At 35.8% G+C, this 20,586-nt stretch overlaps 1 protein-coding gene across 1 annotated transcript in view; it reads right to left on the bottom strand.

Annotated features, from left to right (window-relative positions):
* The window catches only part of LOC145243628 (reelin-like), a 280,927-nt gene extending 278,727 nt beyond the window's left edge, over positions 1 to 2,200 (bottom strand). The window contains exon 1 of the mRNA XM_080106652.1: positions 2,107 to 2,200. The gene's annotated coding sequence lies outside the window, so the exon portion shown is untranslated. The remainder of the gene's footprint in view (positions 1 to 2,106) is intronic.
* Between the last annotated feature and the right edge of the window lie 18,386 nt (positions 2,201 to 20,586).

Below are 20,586 nucleotides of genomic sequence, written 5' to 3'. Positions count from 1 at the left end.
TACGCAAGCTTTTTTAAACTTTGGGTATTGGAAAGGTTTCTAATTCTTTAATTTTTTTTTTAAGTAAGCACCAAGCCTTCTTTGCTTACATGAAAACCTAAGAAGTTCAACTCTGGCACTCCGAATACACACTTAGCTAATGAAATCTTTAAATTATTATCATTAAGAATCCTGAATACCTTATCTAAGTCTTCCTTGTGCTGTTGTTCACTTTCGCTGAAAACTAATATATTGTCTAAATATACGAATACACAATTTAATTATCTTGTCCATAAAACGCTGAAATGTTGTTGCAGCATTCTTTAATCCAAATGGCATGTAATTAAATTCAAATAAGCCAAAAGGTGTCACGATTGCCGTCTTAGGCACATCTTCAGGGTCTACTTTAATCTGGTGACATGCTGCAGTCAAATCGATCTTGGTAAAAATATTGTCTACCAGCAAGTTGTGTGCTGAACAAATTTATGTTCGGTATCGGGTAGTGATCTGTCTTGGTAATGCTATTCAGCGCGCGGAAGTCACCGCAAGCTCGATATGAACCATCTGATTTCTTCACTAATGCAAGGGTGTTGTCCACTCGCTACTGGAAGGCTGAATAACTCCAGTATTTAGTAAGTTCTTAAATTCTGCCTGTGCTGCGTCTAATTTAGGACCAGAAATATGCCTGGCTTTAGCAAAGACTGGTACATGGCTGCCTGTATCAATCCTGTGATACACTCCGCCATATTCTTTGTCTGTATCGCTATGAGGTGATATTACGCTACTATAGTTATTATTTCATTAACGTATTCTGCTAGGTCTATTTTATTAATCAATACAGTATTGGTTTCAGTTACTGTGTTGACTTTAATTTCACGCTCTGTTACATCATCACGGATGAATCTATTCTTGCAATCCACTACTATATTAAACTTGTTTAAAAAGTCAAATCCTAACAAAGGGTTAGTGACATCCGCGATCACGAAACTCCATTGGAAAGATCTTCTTAAACGTGGAATCTTGACTTCTAAGCTAATTTGACCATAGCATTTTATGCTTTCGCCGTTAACAGTCGAGATATGAATAGGAGTTGGTTCCAAGATAATTTCATTTACCACAGAACGTGGTAAAATGGAAATACTGGCTCCTATATCTACAATAAAATTTACTTTAGACGCTCCTATTTTTGCAGTAATTTCTAGTAACGGCGGCACAACCGGAGCAAACGCAGTCCGCCTTTTTAGTTTTCGGAATCGCTAGGGGCGGGAGATGAGGGACGCGAGTTAGGTAGCATTTGTATATTGCTCTTTTTCTTCGGCCATTTACACCATGGCTTACGTGTACGAGTCTCTTCTGCGAAGTAAATATGGGCGCTACATACTCTCGATCGCTGTTTCCTTCTATACGGGCGTAGACCGACTGGTGTTGTTTCGCCTGTATGTCTAGTACCGTGGTGACTTGTTCGAGCCTGATTTTCTACAGTCTGAAATACCAGTTTTTTTTTCTATTAACGGCATCAAGTTGTCGGACAATCGACCTAACTCTACCAAGGGCATCTCAGTGTGAGCCGCTATCACCGGGGCAATTTGTTTCGGCAGTGCGCATATAAACTTATGCCGCACTATTTCGTCGCTTGCTCCTATTCTATTTGCAACTGTTAACATCTCCTGGAGGTATATTGACGGGCGACCCGGCAACATAGTAGTCCTCATCAATTTCTTCAAGAGTTCAGGTCTAGTCTTTTCATACATTGACAATACCGACTCTCTTAATTTAACATAATCTAACGAGTGTAAAACAGCTGGCGGTATATTCGTCACTACGTCAGGTGGCAATGCACTTATAACGGTATAAAATTTGGTCTCGTCCGTAGTAATATGTCGGAGATGGAACTGTGCTTCTAATATTGCAAACCATCCCTCGACACTAGTTTCCATAAATTGTGGGGTTTTACGCTTACTTGTTGAGCATCCGTTATGATTTTACTAATATTATTTATTTAAAAAAAATTGTATGATTATTTTTATTATTATATCTTTTGTTAATATTTTCTTGGAAGCCGCGACCAAAAGAAATGGCGGGAGGGGGGCTAGGTATAATAAAAAGGAAGGAAAAGCGTTTACTCACCAGGGGTTGAATTAACCGAAAGATTTGTGTTTCAAACTTACTGTTCAAACACACTGTTCAAACACACTGTTCAAACACACTGTTCAAACACACTGTTCCAAAAAAACTGTTCAAACACACACGCGCACGCGCGTGTGTGAAAATTCCACAGCGGATTCTTTCATATGTAATATATTAATACTAGCATTCTGTGAATGTACAGCATAGACAGAGACATCCTGATATTATTGTACCTATTTACTATGCCTCCCCACGGGACAGAGTTAGACACCAGGGTCGTTTTTTAACGTGGAGAAAAGGTACAAAAATAAAAATTGTCTCAGTCGTGAAGGATTTCTCCTCCACCGAAAGAGAACAAGAAATAGAAGTGCAGCATCTGAAGAACAGATACTACACTTTGATCTTGACCAAGTAGCTCTTTTGTTAAAACTGCAAAAGTATTTATCTAAGCTAGCAAGGACGCTCGGTGTAGTCCGGTATTAAAATACGCTTAAATTAGATATTTACATTCATGCAGATTTTGTATATATTATTATAGAGTCAATTTTCTATCGATTTTTATCCTATATATAATAATTTGATCACAGAAATCCCCCTCTGTACCAAATTACGGTAGATTTGCAATAACAGATGCCGTATACAATTTATTATGTTTAAACTTTTACTCACCATAGTATGTAACTTTCGAACGCCATTACTGATACATTTATTCGTTATATAAAATCCTATTGTACTTCCTACAAGTGACATCATCACGATTGCCAAGATCTATAGATAAAGTAGTTCGTATTTTCCCCTTTCCCTGATAAGTACTCCCACTCTTCCAGTCAAGACCGGGTAAATATATGACTATATTGACCTGACATCCTTATTAACTGGATTAAACACTCATACTCATACAACTATCATTACACTTTACTATTCGAAAATAATGATTTCTCCCCAATAACATTTTGCCTATTCTCATTAGCTGCAACCATGAAATTCTATTATTCCAGATTATACGCAAACATACAAAAAAAAACAAACACTGCATAGGGCGGCTCAATCGCCACATTTTGTTTTAAATTATTTATACTTTCCTATTGTCGTTTTTCCTCTACTTTATAGACTAATGTTTACAAAAAAATGACCATAACTTTTAGTATGCAGTTACAGATTCCATTGCGCATTTGGATTAACATTATTTACATATTGTAACATTAAAAAAAATCACATCGCAGCTTTCTTTTTATCATATCCGGTTTCGGCGCTCTAAATTAAGCGGTGCTAAATTGAACTGATCTTTTAGTAAATGATTAAAAACTGTTCTCCGTAACCGATTATTAACAGAAAAACAACAAACTACCGATATTTACATTACATGAAAACATTTAACCTAAAAGCGGCGGCAGCATCTCCTTTGATTTAGCAGTAAATGATATGGTACGGTTTTTCGAAACAATTAACGAACCAACAATATTTCTAATCACACAAAATATTACAAAATAAGCTGTGGCAACTATTTCTTTCTTTTTTTTTCCTGTTGCACAGTAAATGGTAACGTTGAATATTAAATGGTAACGTTGAACAGTAAATGGTAACGTTGAACAGTAAATAGTAACGTTTGTAAAACATTTGCAAAACATTTGTAAAGCATTTGCCTTCTACATTTAAAAAAATCGTTGCAGCTTTCTTCCTTTAATGCTTTAATAAAAAAAAATATCGTTCGATCGAGCGCCAAATCTTAAGACATGCATATATGAACGAATCTCTGGCGGACGTTTAGGAAATTGACACCATCCCTCTAAATTCCACAACTTACACTTTATTTACATTAATCTTATCTATTACAAACTTACCTTCCAGATTAAACAAGTTTCTATGCCCTTATCGTTGGAGATCAGTTTTCAATTATAATGTTTTACTAAATTGAACACGTAATATCCCCCTACATCGAAGTGTTTTCCACGCTCTTCATACATTAACTTTTTTTTGTAATTTTTTTTACCTTATCACCAACTACACTATTTCCTTTAAACTGACGACTTCTATGGGTTTTAGACCATGCTGAATAAGACAATCTATTTATCTTTGGCGGAGACAAGTAGTTTTTGAGATATAATGACATGCATCATGGATTGTCATTCACTGTTCTACACACGCGCCATAAAAAATGTACTTCTCTCTGCACAGCACTGCCAGTCATCCCCAATTTTTTCATTTTTGGTTTATACTCTTTGCAGGTGGGTATGCTGACAACATATATCACGGTTGAATAATCAAAACCGAAACCAAAACTCATGAAAAATTCTTAGTAAAAATATGTATAAAATAGATTTGAGTGCTATCAGCTATAATCGAAACCGAGACCATTATTATCTGTCTCCTTTTTTATAGTTCCTTTTTTCTCCCACCGGTGACGTCACTTCTCATGCATTTACATATATGCATCCATGCTGTGTTACATTACAAACGTCTATACACGCACTAACAAGAATATGGTAAACCAACTCACATACATGCACAATGTCACGCTGCCAAATACTCACATACGTATATTACTTATACATGCATATTCACACTATGAACATATTGCCCTACACATTTCTAAACTTTGGGACTACTGAACTTTCTTTACAAAACCCGTGTTATTCAATGAATATTTTCATTATTGAAAGTAACTTTTATATTCTTATCTCTTGTATAGAAATGTTGCTAAGTTTTCTATTCTTTTAACGTTTCATTTTATTTTATTACTAGATGTATCCGGCGTTGTCCGTTATTAAACGTACCGTTAAATTCATTTAGAAAATAAAGTAAAATAAAAAGACTGAAAGAAACTGAGACATGTGCATGCGAGTATTATGTTTTCTTCTTGTAAGTAAAAAAAAAAAAAATACTTGAACTGAGATCGAAACCAAAACCTAAAAACAGAGTCAAATATAATAACTATTAGACCAGCTTTCCACGTCTTTAAAATTATTGTCAAACCTCGTGAAACAGTTGACAAACAGACAAAAATTCGATGACCCCCTCAAGTACCAATTTTTCAATTTTTACCCCTTAGCAGCCCCTTTTCCGGATGAAAATCGATGAAAAAGTTTTCCACGTATCTGAATACCCTTATACTAAATTTCCAGTCTGTAGATAAAAAATTCGTTGAGTACATAAGTTGAGAAGTGTCCTCACACACACATTCTTACTTTTATAGATGTATAGATAAATGCATGTTCCATATACAGGGTGGCCCACTTAAAAGTAGTCCAATCTCTAATCGTTCTCTTAACAACTATGAGACAAAATACAATTCTATTTCTAACAAGATGGCGCTACATGCCACACGTCTCACAGATCACTAACACGAGTTCATGACATGTTTACAGAAGAGAGAACAATAATCAAAGGTTATGGACACTATGTTACCCGGGCTTGTCATCATGTAATTTTTATCTTCGGGGGGGGGGGGACTTTAAAACAAAATTTTATGCAATTAATCCTCATAATCTAGACCAACTAAAGGAAAACATCACCAACGTTATCAGGAGAAACATTAGAGAGTATCTATAGGCAGTATCTGCAAACGTTGTTAAATGTGCCCTGAAGTGCATAGATGTCAACGACGAGAACTTCCAGCATCTTTTATAACACTACAGGAAATTTAAACAATGTTTGTACAGCTAAATTAAACAATTGTTACGTAACAATTAAAAATATGAACGATATGAAGTATGATTTTAGGAAAATGATTCTTTCCTTTATTTACAATAAAAACAAAAAAAAAACGAAAGGTTTATATACACATTTTTACAAAAATAAAAAAACAAACAAAAACGTTTGTTAACAAAACATACAGTTGTTTAGAATTACTACTATCAATGCTAAAAAGAAATAATGACGGCTTAGTGAAACTCGGGCCGAAAAAGGGGACGAAAGAGTGACGGTTACGAGGGAGAAGGAAGGGGAGTCAAAATTAAGAACCGCTAACAGGCCAGATTTCGAGTGACTATTCACTCTATTAATAACGAAATTTAATGACAATAAGACTCCATTTTTGTTTTTCTTTTAAATGTTTCGTCAATGAGAAAATTTCAAAATTTTATTTCCCACTGGTCCAGAAGGCAGTTTCTGCAGGGTTTCCGTGGGTTGAGGGGGACGTATTTTCTTTTCTTTTCTTTTTTTTTGGGGGGGGATTCTTTCGGCTGGACTTATCCACGAATCAGGGACCGGAATTACCTTATCGGTTTCGAGCTGATAACTGATCTGCTTCCCTTTCCACATGTATTTATATGGCACCACAACCGATTATAGGTTATTGCAGAACTCTCTGGGACCTTCTAGACCATTCTAAAACTTCTAGATCCTTCTAAAATTTCTATTACTATACTCTGGCTTTTAAACTATTTCGTGAATTAAAACCTTTTGGGATTTGATTATTAAGACTTCCTAGAATACTTTAGCACACACTTTAAACTGTTTTATTGATTTATTATTATTATTTTGTAGAAATGCTCCCTCGTAACACAATAAAAGAATGTTCCTCATCTCTACTATATTTTCTAGGAATATTTAAGCAGGCCACGCTCTAATGTCCTTTAACAATAAAAACAATAACGTTTAAACTCAGATCACATTAATTGTCGGCATGGTTATTGGCTATACTTAAAGACGCTACCGTTGCTCAGAATGGCCTCTACCAAGGTAATTTGTCTTGCGTTTGGTAATGTTTATTTGTATATTTGTAATCTCTTTCTTTTGTTCTGTTAGCTATATTACAGAATACCACCAAACTACGATATCTCGTTTTCGTTTAAATATTTCCAGGCGCCTCCTTTCGGCAAAGCAACCAACTTCCTATCATCTAGCTTAGGCACCGCCAAAAATGGCCGCAAAATCAAGTTGTTGTTGTTTTTTAAAACTAAATTACATTTATTAAAATCCATTATTTCTGAGTAACTTTTTTTTTCCAGAAAGATAAACCCCTGAATTTTATCATATAGAAAACAGAATAATGTAAAACTTTTTCTACTATTTTTAATTCAATTTTAAATGTTAAATTTTCCCAAAAAGTTAACAATTGATATTTTTTGTCTTGCACAAAAAACGTACTTAAATATTAAAAAAAAAAGGTTTTTTGAAATAATTTATTTATTCATTTATTGTCTAACTAAGATTTAGGATGATTTTCTAAGAGAATATGCAAAAATATTATAATATAAGTACCTGAATTTCAAATAATTCCACTTATTCATATAGGTAACCAGATATTTCGCGTCGCCGTAGAGTTGAGATCGACTCTGTTTACGTTTTCTTTTGATGAGACGAAAACTATGGAAGACCAAACAGGCTAAAAAAACTTATTTTTCAGTGACGAAAATTTCAATGTATTATTAAGCTGAGGCTGGCCAGTACCAGATGGGTGACCATTTGTATGAGTTTGGTTTTTAATGTGTATGTGTGTGGGGGCCAGGCTCCCCAAAATGGGGGGAGGGGGCAATTTAAAGCAGAATAAAAAAAAATTATTTCAGCGCGTTTGGTCCATCGTAGTCGAAAGGCGGCAAACGTTTCCAAACTTGATCGAAAAAATGATGATATTTTTAACACAAAGGGCACACTATTTATCAAATTTTTTTTTGTATCGATTCTTCAAAGCATGCCCTGTTTAATAATGGTTATGTGTTATTCGGCTCGCTAAAAAGAAATTGTTAATTTATTTATGAAAGATTTTAAAATGGCTTTTTTCGTATAATTTTGAAAAAAAAAAATTTTTTTTTTTGCTTAACTTAAATTAATTATTTTACTTGACATATTCACCGAATTTCACACTTCAAAACTCAAAAGCGGGATAATTAAACACAATCGAAGTTCTGATATTCAGACGTCAAAATAAGGTATGCAAACAATTTTTTTTTTTTTTTAATCTATAATTCTGTCCCTTACAACAACACAATATGTTTTGTTCAGTTTCAGATGATTATTTTAAGCATATTTGTTCCCACTTCAAAACAAGGGGGGGTTTTGTAAGCAAAAAAATATATATATATAAATATCGTTTATGAAAAATAAGTACACTGTTATAAAGTTCATTCTTCTCCTAATAATCGCTGAAAATTTCGTATTGATCGGATAATTACCTGATTTTTGGTAGATTTTTAAAAAGACCGTCCGTCAAAAAGTACTGACCTGCCCCCCCCCCCCTAGTCTAGCTCATCTCTCGTGTCTCAAAATTGCGTAAGCTTTTGAGATATCCCTGCTCCCACGATCTAGGAAACTCCCGGTCCTCTTATCTTTCAACCGTCTATGATATATTTAAATCTTAAAATAGAGGAAAATATGCCAAGTTCCCTATAATAATTTTTACGCTGATTGGGAGAATATCAGGTGCAAGACTGGAATTTTATGTTTTTAAATTTTTGAGGTGGGGATTGGTTGCTCGTATTATTTGGACTACTGTTCTCATCCTAAGTTCTTCATCTTCCGAACTTCTTCAGGTGTATATTGTCGAACACGGGGATCTTTCTGTCGAACTCAGGAATCTGCACAGAATCCTTTATTTACTTCACGGGGGTAGTATACTCTTGTTACGTCAGTCATTGGATAGAGATCCTAAATAATACGTAATTATTGTAATAATTCGCAATTTTTGGTCGCCCACATTGAGGATTGAACCTTTAACCTTTAGACCAATGTTACTTTTACAACTGAATTTTTCTAAGTACTCTAACCACTGCGCCTCGACCCGACATTCGTAGAAGATTGTGCCGGGTGTGAGATACCTTTTGGAACACTAGAATGATCCGCCCATTCGTCCAGCAACCTTGGTAAATAGCCTTGCTGGAAAGAGCGCTGTTATGACATGCCATATTTACTTCCTCTGTAGAAGGTAGGACAAGGTCAAGTGTTGGTGTGATGAACGTGTTTCTCTGAAACAAACTGAATTAGAAGTTGGCCGTTAACCATTGGTTATTATGGAAAATGTTAAAGGTTAAATAAGATGAAAGTGATATTGGACATTTTTAATAATAGTTAACAAAACAAAAAGTGGTAAAAACAAACAAATATACAACAGATAAATGTTACCAAAGGCAAGATAAGTCACTCTTTTATCTACTGCGAAGCTTTTTTATGTTTTAACTTATTTTAAAGCATTTTTTATTTGAAAGCAAAAATAGTGTCAAGTTAGAACAAAAAAACAACAACAAAAAACAAACAAACAATGGCGATGTCATTACAGCCAACACGGGCCTCTATAATGGCTCAAAAATTGTAAATTAAACAAAATACTTAGTAGAATATTACATTATTGAATGATTGGTGACATGTACTGAATGAGTTTCTATTAGTATTTTGTATATAGTCTGTCTTTGAATAAAATTAAGCTAATTTGATAAATATATAAATGAATGTGACTGTTTATCTTTGGAATTCACGTCTTATACATTGTTTCCCCACTCATACAAACAACGTTTCCACAATAAATTTGGCTCCTATCACAGTAGCACTTATGCAACCGTGGAAATATGCATTACGTTGGCTGGAATGGGAAGGGTCTAAAAAATGAGTTAATTAAATTAAAGGAGAGCAGAAAGTAGACTTGGAGTTTACTTCCGGAAGCCTCATAACTCTCGCTTCGATTTATTTTGTCATTTAGTCCTCACATTCCATGAGTGATGTTTCTGGCAAAGTGGGAAGTATTACTGTTTGCAGGGTGGGAATCTATCCATATATCATCATTTATCATTTTGACTGTGAGGTAGTAGTAGGACGAGCACTTTAGCCTGCAAAAAAAAAAAAAAGCCTGGACAACTATGTCAGCATTCCCCAATAGCGGTGCTTCAGGCGATTGGCAATAAACTAACCCTTTTCTCACAGAGTGAAAAGTTGAAGTAGAAATACACAAGACCAAAGCCATACTTCAGCCAACAAGGAAAAGGTCATCTTAGCATCAACAACAACCTAAACTCTGTTGGCTTTGGTGTTGAGGAAAGAAATCCTTAACTTTTTCAGCAGCTTCATAATTTTCGCTTTTCTTATTTTGTCTTGTAGTCCTTAAATTGAAGGGTCACTAAGAAAAACATGCATACGAAGATGAGTTAGAAATATATTGAAACAAAAAAAACACAGCATATACAAATAGCAACCGTCGTAGTAAGTAACACCAAGATGGTGGACTACGAAAAGTACGCTGACCACAGCAAGAATCGTAACTCTCAGTTAATTTATACAATTCGGAAGAGTTCTTATTTAGTGCATGGGTGAGTCCACACAACACTAATCTATCTTTAATGTTACCAAAATGATGACGTCACTAAAGGATGATGTCATCCATTAAAACAGATGGGAGATAACCGAGTACAGTGAATGACGTCACAAACCTAAAGGATGATGTCATCCATTAAAAGAGTGGAAAGGTCATCTCAACAATAGCCTAGACTCTGTTGGCTTTGGTCTTGAGGGGAAACCCTCAGCTTTTTCAGCACTCATACTTGCTTTCCTTATTTTGTCCTGTAGTCCTTACATTCCATTGGTGATGTTTTTGACACAGGAGGAAGAATTGCTGCTTTCTGGGTTGGAATATATTCATGCAACAATTATCATGGATTAGTTTTTTTTTTATCTTGAAGTAGTATTAAAAAAAAGGGCGATTTCCACAAAAAAACAAGTGAAGCATGCATAGTCCCCCGTGAGTGCATAGTGAACAAGGCATGAAAAAATGACTTGGTTCAGCATTTGCCCCCCCCCCATTTAGCCCCAAAAGTCTCCAGAGGAGGTCAAATCCTGATGAAAATGAACAAACGGTAGAGTTTTAGGCCTTAACATATGTAAATTTGAGTTCTGCACTATGCAAAAAAAGAAATGACTAAGTCCATCACCCCCCCTCATTTAGCCCCCAAAGTATCCAAGGCCTTAACATATTTAAATTTGAGTTCAGCACCATGCAAAACTGCTAAATAGACATACACAGAAAATTTTGGATAAATATGGCAAAATAGTTCCAAAAACGGAGTGTTTTTATTAGTCTTAAAAGATCCCCTGGGGCACATCCAAGAGTTATCGCGAAGTATAGACAATCAAAATTATATAGAAATCAGTTTGTTACAACTTTTCAGAAATTTTTATAAAAATCAAAGGCATGATTTTTTTTTTTAATAAGCACAAAAGTGTCAATTTTAGCCATTTTAACCCGAAAGGCTCCCCTGGGGGGGGGCAACTGGAGTTTTCTCCAAAAATCCGTTCTGTTACTTTTTTTTACTCATATCATGTTTAATGTTTGTGCAAAATTTCAAAAAAAATTCCAAGACGTAGTTATTGAGAAAAGTGCGGACAGACGAACGAACAAGGATGAATCTATAGGTCCATCCTCCTTTTCTGGGGGGGGGGACCAATAATCATAAAAGATTCAGTTTAAAATTGCGAAAGGTAGCGACTATGATGAAAGACGACGGATGTTTTCCGGGTATGTATAGCAATCGTAGCAGAGTGAATATAACAAATTCTGAAGCATTCGACTAATAATAAAAGAGTAAACGTAAATAAAAAGAAGGGGGAGGAGGTCTATTGAAATGTAAAGTGCATTAACATGAAGTAATACTAACTTTTTAAGGTGCTTCTACAGAATTTGAACCGAACCAAGACGAATTTTGTCGAAATGAACCTAAAACTTAGTTTAGGGTTAGCTTACACGATTAGGGTAGGAAAAAAACGAAGTGTTTCAAATTCTGGGTTTGTATTACTGTACGCCTAGATTCGAAAAAGTTGTCAAAAAACAAATATATAACAAATAAATGTTATGAAAGGCAAGATAAGTTACTTTTCTACCTAACGGGATAATTTTTTACTGTTTTTATTTAATGTAAAATGTTTATTCGGACCGAAAAACGAGTAATGTTGAAGGCTGCCGGTTAACAAGAAAAGATGACTGCGATGTCTTTGAAGACTCAGTATTTACTTCAAAATAAGAAGTTAAACAAAATGGTGTTAGACACCCACCTATTAAATGCTCCCTGAAGTTAGGAGCACAGTTTTATCGATTTATAAATCGATAGTTAGGCTCTCTCTACCGTGCTAGAAAACTACTGACACCTGAAAGTATCCTGTATCTCTATAAGGCCACCATTCGCCCATGTATGGAGTATTGTTGTCACATCTGGGCTGGTGCGTCTACTACTAGTCTCTCGCTCCTAGACAAGGTTCAAAAAAGAGTCGCCAATCTGATAGGCCCTGAACTGGCATCTAAGCTTCAGCCTCTGTCCCATCGACGAAACATTGCATCCCTCTGCTTGTTCTACAAGTATTTTAATGGTGAATGCGCTGAGGAACTGCAGACACTTGTGCTCCCACGACGCAGACACCCTCGACAAACCCGACAGGCAGCTAAATCCCACCCCCACACAGTAGAGATCCCTAGATGTAAAAGATCTTTCTACTTCAGTAGTTTCTTCCCCAGAACCGCTAGACTCTGGAATTCCATTCCAGGATCCTGCTTCCCTAACTGTACTGACATGCAGAAATTCAAGTGCAACGTGAACCGACATCTTGCTGCCCAAATCCCTACATAGTGCCTCAGTAGTTGCTGACCCTGATAGTAGCCCCCTACACCTGAGTGGCAATGTGCCTTGTTTGGGGTGAAAATGTAATAAAAAAATAATAAAAAAATTTATAAATAAATAAAATAAAATTGATTAAAAAAAAATTGTATTATATAATGCAGGTCATTATATTTAACTACACCATGAATATAAGAGGGTTATTCCAAAAGTAAGGCCTCCTATTTTTTTAACTCAAAAACTAAAACGTTAAAGAGCTACAAAGACGGGAGTGGTACCAGTAAAACGAGCAACATTTTGTACTCCAGAATTTATTTTTCTACATAGTCACCATCATTCTTAATGCACTTTTGTCAGCCTCTTTTGATGCGCTTTGTAACTCACATCTCTGTTGCCACTCATAAATTGCCAAACCTATCGCCTAACTGTGATGACACCAATTGCATCGGCTCCATAAACGTTCAACAGGCACCGGTGAATGTTGATTGGTTCAATTTTTTCTGTATAAAGGAATTCAGTGACGCATTTCTGCTTCTGGTGCACGTCCAACACAAGGGTTGCTGCCTTAGAATCTCACACCGTAAATATCTGTAACAGAAAGATGAAACTTCCATGTAATGAATGCATAAGTTTAGTCATCATAGCAATGCAATCTGCAATTCACTCTGATTCATTCAGGCGGAATTTAAAAAAATAGGAGGTATCACTTTTGGAACGTCCCACATAATAACCAATGCTATTTTACACCATCCACTCATAGATAACGATTGATAAATTGCATTATTAGGATAATTTAAACTACTATTCATATCAAGAACCCGTAGCGTAACGGATAAAGTACTAATACGTTTTAAGTGATCGTCTTCTGGAGGTTGAAGTTTCAACTCAGTATGGACTACACTAAGAATATAATTATGAATTACTTCACACTTCTAGCCATTCAAAGCTGATAGAACGAACGTTAGCCCCCCCCCCCCCCGTGGATTAAACATTAATTCAGTTAAGAATTCTGTTGTGTCGTGGGACAACAGTGAAAACAAAAACAATCAAGTCGAGGTTCGGTTAAGGAACAAGTGTATTAACAATGTACAAAGATAGGAAAGCGTGTATATCTGCTGGGCACTCGGCTAGCAGTTGAAGTGCAGTCGCATCTCTCTCACTGGTGTTGGAATTACTAGCGCTATTTATAGTGCTAATCGGTGTAAATTCCTCTGTTCAAGGAAGGCCAGTATAACAAATTCTATACAGATTCTTAAGCTTCTTTCCTAGAACGGCCCGCCTATGGAACTCTGTACCGCTGGTCTGCTTTCCAGCTGACTACAAGGCATCTTCAAGTCCAATGTAAACAAGTTCTTGTTGATCCCCCCCCCTCAATAATCTATTTCTATCCCATTTCCACAACTAACTATTAATACACTGTTATATGGCATGATCACGTTGGCACACGGGTTCCCGTCAGCGTCACCGAAGTTAAGCAACGCTGAGCCTGGTCGTTACTAAAATGGGTGACCAATTTGGGAATACCAGGTGCTGTATGTAGGAGGACGTCGACACCTCGCTGCAAAAAGATGGGTGACCAATTTGGTCCAGCCATAAATACTAGGAATCAAAATAACGGAATATATGTAAAGTATTAAAAAAAATAGTTTTAAATTTGGAATTCCTTCCCTGCTTCCTGTCTAACATTCACAGGGAACATGAATAATAAAAAAAAATACATAGAAAATACTACTAAGTCTGTTGCAAAATGGTGGGCTCCCTCTACCGGGCTAAAAATTTTCTAACGCCTGCCAGTATTTTATATCTCTAAAAGTCTACAATTCATCTGTGCATGGAATATTTTCCCACATCTCGTCTCGTGCACTAACCACTAGCCCCCACTCCCTCTTAGACAAAATGAAATAAATGAATTTCTAACTTAATCTAGAAAGTGTTTTGAATTTAGCTTTTTAGGATATTTTAGAACAATAATAGAATTTGGTTATAGTCAAGATTGCCTGCTCTTTTTGAATTCCGGTTTCTGACTCATAGAGGGAAGTATGTGACAAGCAGGATATGGTCCTTTTTGATAATAACTATCTTTCTCTCAGCTAACGTGAATGCTTCTCTTTCCCACTACAATATATTGTAAACTTTAGCGCAACAATGTTTGAAAGAGTTCACGTGAATTATTTTAATCGCTTGTGAAAGAAGTTTGTATTTTTTAAGTTTTTTTATTTTTTAAATATTTTGCAACGTTTTAGCGTTTAATTCAAACGTCAAAAAAAAAAAAAAAAAAAAAAAAAAAACGCAATTGATTTCAATGTGTATAATAAATGGTTAGAAACTGAAACAAATTTGTTGAACGGTAAAAATAAAGTTATTAATAGTTATCATAATGATAATAGTAATAGTTGAAAATAAAATATTAATAGATAAATATAGTAAAGTATTAATAATGATAGTTTTAAATAATAATAATAAACCTCCCACGAGGGAAGAGTTAGAGACAATGTCGGTTTTTAATGTGGAGTAAATTCCGTTTCCCACTCTTACAATAATGGCACACTAGATAGTGACAAAAATAAAAATAAAAATAATTATAAAATAAAAATAATAATAAAATTGTCTCTGTCATGAGGGATTTCTCATTCACTAACCGAGGTCAGAAAAGGTTAAGTGCAGTATCAGAGCAGATACTTAAATGTGGTCTTGGTCTGAAGACCACATTGAAGTATGTGTACATGTATTTTTTAAATTTAAAAAAAAATCTTTTCTTCCTTTGAAGATTGGAATGCTGGGTACGAGGCAGCCAAACCAGCTGCCAACATTGCCCCGCTTTTTATTGAAACCAACCGAGAGCTCTTTTTAGTATCCTCGTTGTCCCCTTAAGTGCAATTGTCTGGATCTCTTTTGCACTTGGTTCACTGGTTAGGTAGGACTTCAGGTTCTTCTTCATGTGTATACATGCATGTCTGTTTATACATGTGACTATTTATATATACACGTATGTATATTGTAATGCATGTATGTATTATGCCAGGTCATGTCATGTGCTACTGGTACCATGTAACCCAGTACTACCTGCCTCATGGTCGGGTCACCGGCGACTAAACTGGTTCCCCCACCAGACTTGTTTGGTGAGGAGGGCGACTAGTCTCCCTGAAGGATTAAAAACAAGACCTTCCAAAGGGCGAATGAACTCTTTTTCTGGGTCAACGGCCAACTAGCACCGTGTATATTTGTGTGTGTGTATATGTGTATTGGGGTGGAGAGGGCTCCCGTAAGCCGTGGTGAAGGCAACCTTTCTAGGAAAAGCAAATCTCTGATTTAAAAAACCATAAAGCGGAAGACCATTACCCGCATTAAGCTGGTCTGCAGTTTAATTTGTTGCTGGCTATCTTACTCTTGCTTGTTGCTGGATCTCAACATTTTGAACCGAGAGAGAGACTTAGCTGTCATACAAAGCTAAGACTCTGTAACATCATCTTTGTATAGATACTCCCTCAGGCATTTGGGCTCATGGATTTTTAAATGTCTGAGGGAGTGGCACTCGTCTGACAATACGTTGCAATCATCATGTATCTTGCATATATATATATATATATATATATATATATATATATATATATACTAACAAAAGTACCCGTCGTTGACTGGGTTCAAAAACAGCTTACAGAAAATGGACTCTGATTTATGAAAGTATGATAGGTTATGAAAAGGAAGGGCTGTAAATTTGGGTTGAATTTGGGGGTATCAAAACCAAAGCAAAATATGATGAAAGTAAAAATAAAATAGATAAACCCCATAATTTATTATACGATACCTGTTCACATTGAAACACTTATCACAATATTCTGTGGATCTATATTAAAAAACCTTGTTAAACTTTGTGACATATTTCCATTCTATCGAGGGCAGGTGCGAACGAACACCCCAGAATTTTATTACACCATATTTCTTCAAACTGAAACATAATTATCGAAGTATACTTATGCAGATAGATATGAAAAGTCTTTATTAAAGTTTGTGCCTATTTCCATTCCAGTGAGGCCAGGCGCGAACACAAACCCCACAATTTTATTATACCATCTCTATTTAAGTTAAAACATACTTATCAAAGTATTCTTATGTACATCTATATCAAAAACACTTGTAAACGTTTTTTTAAATTTAAAATTTTTTATTTCCATACTTTGTGGACCAGGCGCGAACGCAGACCCCACAATTTTAATGAACCACCGTTCTGCCAGATCAAACATACCCATTCCTGTGTCTCGATACATCTTCTATCATTATATTTAATCAGTTGTTTAAAATAGTCAACCATATAGGAGCCTATTCGTGACCACACACACACACACACACACACACACATTCAGCTTTTTATATATATATATATGTATATATATATATATATATATATATATATATATATATGTAGACGTCAATATTGGTCTGTGATTAAAATATAAATATTATTATTATTATTATTAACTCACAAGGAGCTATCACACAGGTCATCAAAGATCACATTGAAAACAGCCTGTAGTGTTCCCTGGAAGTTGAGTGACAACAAGTTTCCCCAGATTTCCAGTACTCTCCACCTCTTCCGATAACATTTGCAAATAAATTTGTATTATCGCAACAGCTGCTTGCCATTGATTTCTCATTGGCAGCTGCCATTGGTCTCCACTGAAACTTGAGTAGCAATAACCCATCTCAAGGTCCCAGTTGTCTGCGCATTTTTCCATATCAAACTCTATTTGGATATCCTGACTGAAGATCCTGGTAGTGTTTATTAGTATCTCTAATTCATTTTCGGTCCTTGCAAAAAGTTTCACATTGTCCATGTACATTAGGTGGTTAATTTTTTCCTCTGTATTAGAGAACTTGTATCCAGCTGGGCACTTTCTCAGTATATCGTTCAGGTGCATCATGGCTATTATAAATAGCAATGATGATCGTGAATCTCCTTGGAAGATACCTCTTTGTATTTTGATTTCTGTTATGTGTTGTCCATCAGCTGTCAAATCCAGTCTCCATGTTCTCATAGCATTTTCTATCACATTGATGATCCTGCTTGGTATTTTATACATTTTTAAGCATTCGCTCATCCATGTTAGTGGGATCTTGTCATAAGCCTTTTTGTTATCGATCCATGCCATAGCTAAATTCTTTCTCCTTTTAGCGCCTCTTTTAGGATCTTTTGATCTATGTATAACAGATCATGTGTTCCTCTCTTTTCTTGCATCATTTCTGTTCCTCGGGGATTATTTAGGGAGTTGTAGTTTTGCTCCCTCAGCTGTGCTGTTAATATTTTCCATGTAGTGAGTAAGCACGTGATCGGCCTATAGTTGCTGGGGGTGGTTCCTTTCTCTATGTCTTTCTGGTTCTGCCTTTTGTTATCCAATCTGGCACGTTTATTTCCTGTATACATCTTCTAATGTTTTGGGCTAGTCTTCCATGTAGTGTTGTGAATTTTTTAAACCAGTATGCATGTATCCTGTCGTGTCCTGGTGCTCTCCAGTTTGCCATTTTCCTATGGTTTTCTTTAGGGTTTCCTTGCTGATTTCATTCACTGTTCCTTCTTCGATTTGTTGTAACTCTTCTTTCATGTCTTTCAGCCACTCAGCATTTCTATTGTGATCTCAACGCTCTTCCCATATATTACTCCAGTAGAGTTTTGTTTTTGTTGTGTTTGGTCGTTCTGTTCTTGTTTTTCCTCCGTTTACATTTTGGTAGAATTGGCTTTCATTAGTTTCAAATGTCCTGGTTTGTTTGCATTGTTCAGATTTGTAATTATATCGTCTCAGCCTCCCTTCTTTTGCTGCTATTTTTTGGTTCAGATCTTTGTGTTTCTTGTTTAGCCTCTCCCTGCTGGTCACATTTTCAATTTTCTCTACGTCGCTTTCTTCCTATTTGTCGCTTTGTCTTCTTTTTTATGTTTGTTGATTTTGGTTTCGAGCCTCATTTCCCATCCAGGTTATGTCGGTCCATTATTCCCTCGCTGTTTTTCTGTTTTGAACGTCACACTTACCATCTTGTCACACTTACCATCTTGTCACACTTACCATCTTGTCACACTTACCATCTTGTCATACTTACCATCTTGTCACACTTACCATCTTGTCACCTGCGTAGATTAAATTGTTTAGGTCAGTGACCGTGTCTGTTGTGATGTGTGGGAGGAGCTTGTTAACCTTCTCTGTTTCCGTTTTTGATTTCTTCTACTCTTGGTTCCTTAATGATGAGGGCTTTTTTTTTTCCTCGTTCATAGACTGTATTATTTTTTCTATTCCTTCTGCTTCATCCTCTGTTATCTCTGTTTCATTGTTCTCGGTTTCCTCGTTTTTAGAATGTAGTATTTCTAGGTCAACCGCTTGTGCTGTTTCTACTTGTGAGGCTTCTACACATGTTCCAGTGGGGGATGCTTGTTCAGATTTGTAATTATATCGTCTCAGCCTCCCTTCTTTTGCTGCTATTTTTTTCAATGTCATTGTTTATTTTCCGTTGTATTTCTATTAGTTCCAGTTTTGAGAGCCAGTCTCTCTTGAGTATCAGTTTTGCTTGGCATGTAATCCTTTTAATACTAATTATAGCAATAGTCATAACTAGCGGGACCTGTGAAAATTCCACAAGTTGCGATTTCAAAAATAAAAAAATATATATCCATATGATTTGGGTGCATTAGCTTGAATTGAAACCGAAATAGAAACTTATGAAATATATATATATATATATATATATATATATATATATATATATATATATATATATATATATATATATATATATATATATATATTCAGACACGTCTAATTGAACACAACGGAGTTACTCTTTTTTCCGATCTTGATGAATAATTTTTCAATTTGCCGGGCGGTCCTTTTAATTTCAGTAGGTAACTTATACAGAATGGCGCCCAAAAGTTGTTTCTTGGCCATATTCTTCTCGAGCACTTTCTATCGGTGCATCCGATTATCTTCAGGAACGATTGTTGTTGTTGTTGTTGTCGTCGTTTTCGTTTTCTATGAGGCATGGTGTAATTATAGTTTTAATTTTTTAATTGGTTATAAAGGTTGCTGCAGGAGGGTTGGGTGTAATTATTTTTATTTAATTTTTAATTTCGATTTTCTCATTGTATATTTTATTTATTTAGTTTCTAGTTAATTATTAAATACTGTTAGTTAATTATTAAATACTATTAGTTAATTATTAAATACTGTTAGTTAGTTATTAAATGCTATTAGTGATCTTTGTAGTCACCTCTTCTGTTGTATTGGTCCTGTTTGGTCAGAATGTGAGATGTAACTGGATGGACAACAATGTCTTCACCGTGTTACATCTTTTTTTTTTTTTTTTACAAGGTGGTCACCACTTATCAAGGCCCGGAAACCACTCAGGGATAAGGGTTATTGCAAGTACATTACGTTAGTGTGGAGATTTGATGAAGTGTTTACTTAAGGGGGCGGTTCATTAGGAATTTGTTAACGTTGGACTTGAGAACATCCAAGTTGTAGTCAGGTGGGAAGCAGGCGGACGGAACAGAGTTCCACAGGCGTGCAGTTCTAAGAAAGAAGCTTTGTTCATGGAATCCGCATTTTGATTTAGGCACAGATAAAGAGTGGGGGAAATTTTTCACAATGGATTCAGCTAGACGGGTGTTTTTCGTGAAAGATTGGCGAGGGGTGACCAGAGATTAGAGTTCAGACGAGCACCTGCCATGGAAATAACGATAAAACAAGGATAGGCTCGCAACGTCTCTTCTGTGAGAGAGAGGTTGCAGGGTAGAGAAAAGGGCATCCCTCACTAAGCTACAAAGTCTATTTTGTACTCTGTCAAGGCAGGATAGGCTGTTTTTAGCAGCTCCTGCCCAGATATGGCAGCAGTATTCCATCCTTGGACGTAGTTGGCTTTTATATAGATAGAGAATTGCATCAGTAATGAGATATCTTCTGGAGCGGTAGAAGGA

Source organism: Euprymna scolopes, chromosome 22 (genome assembly GCF_053919585.1).
Source record: "Euprymna scolopes isolate OS-2025 chromosome 22, ASM5391958v1, whole genome shotgun sequence".
Taxonomy (NCBI): Eukaryota; Metazoa; Mollusca; class Cephalopoda; order Sepiida; family Sepiolidae; genus Euprymna; species Euprymna scolopes.
Note: the sequence above shows the minus strand (reverse complement) of the source record. Positions and strands in the feature narration are given on the sequence as shown.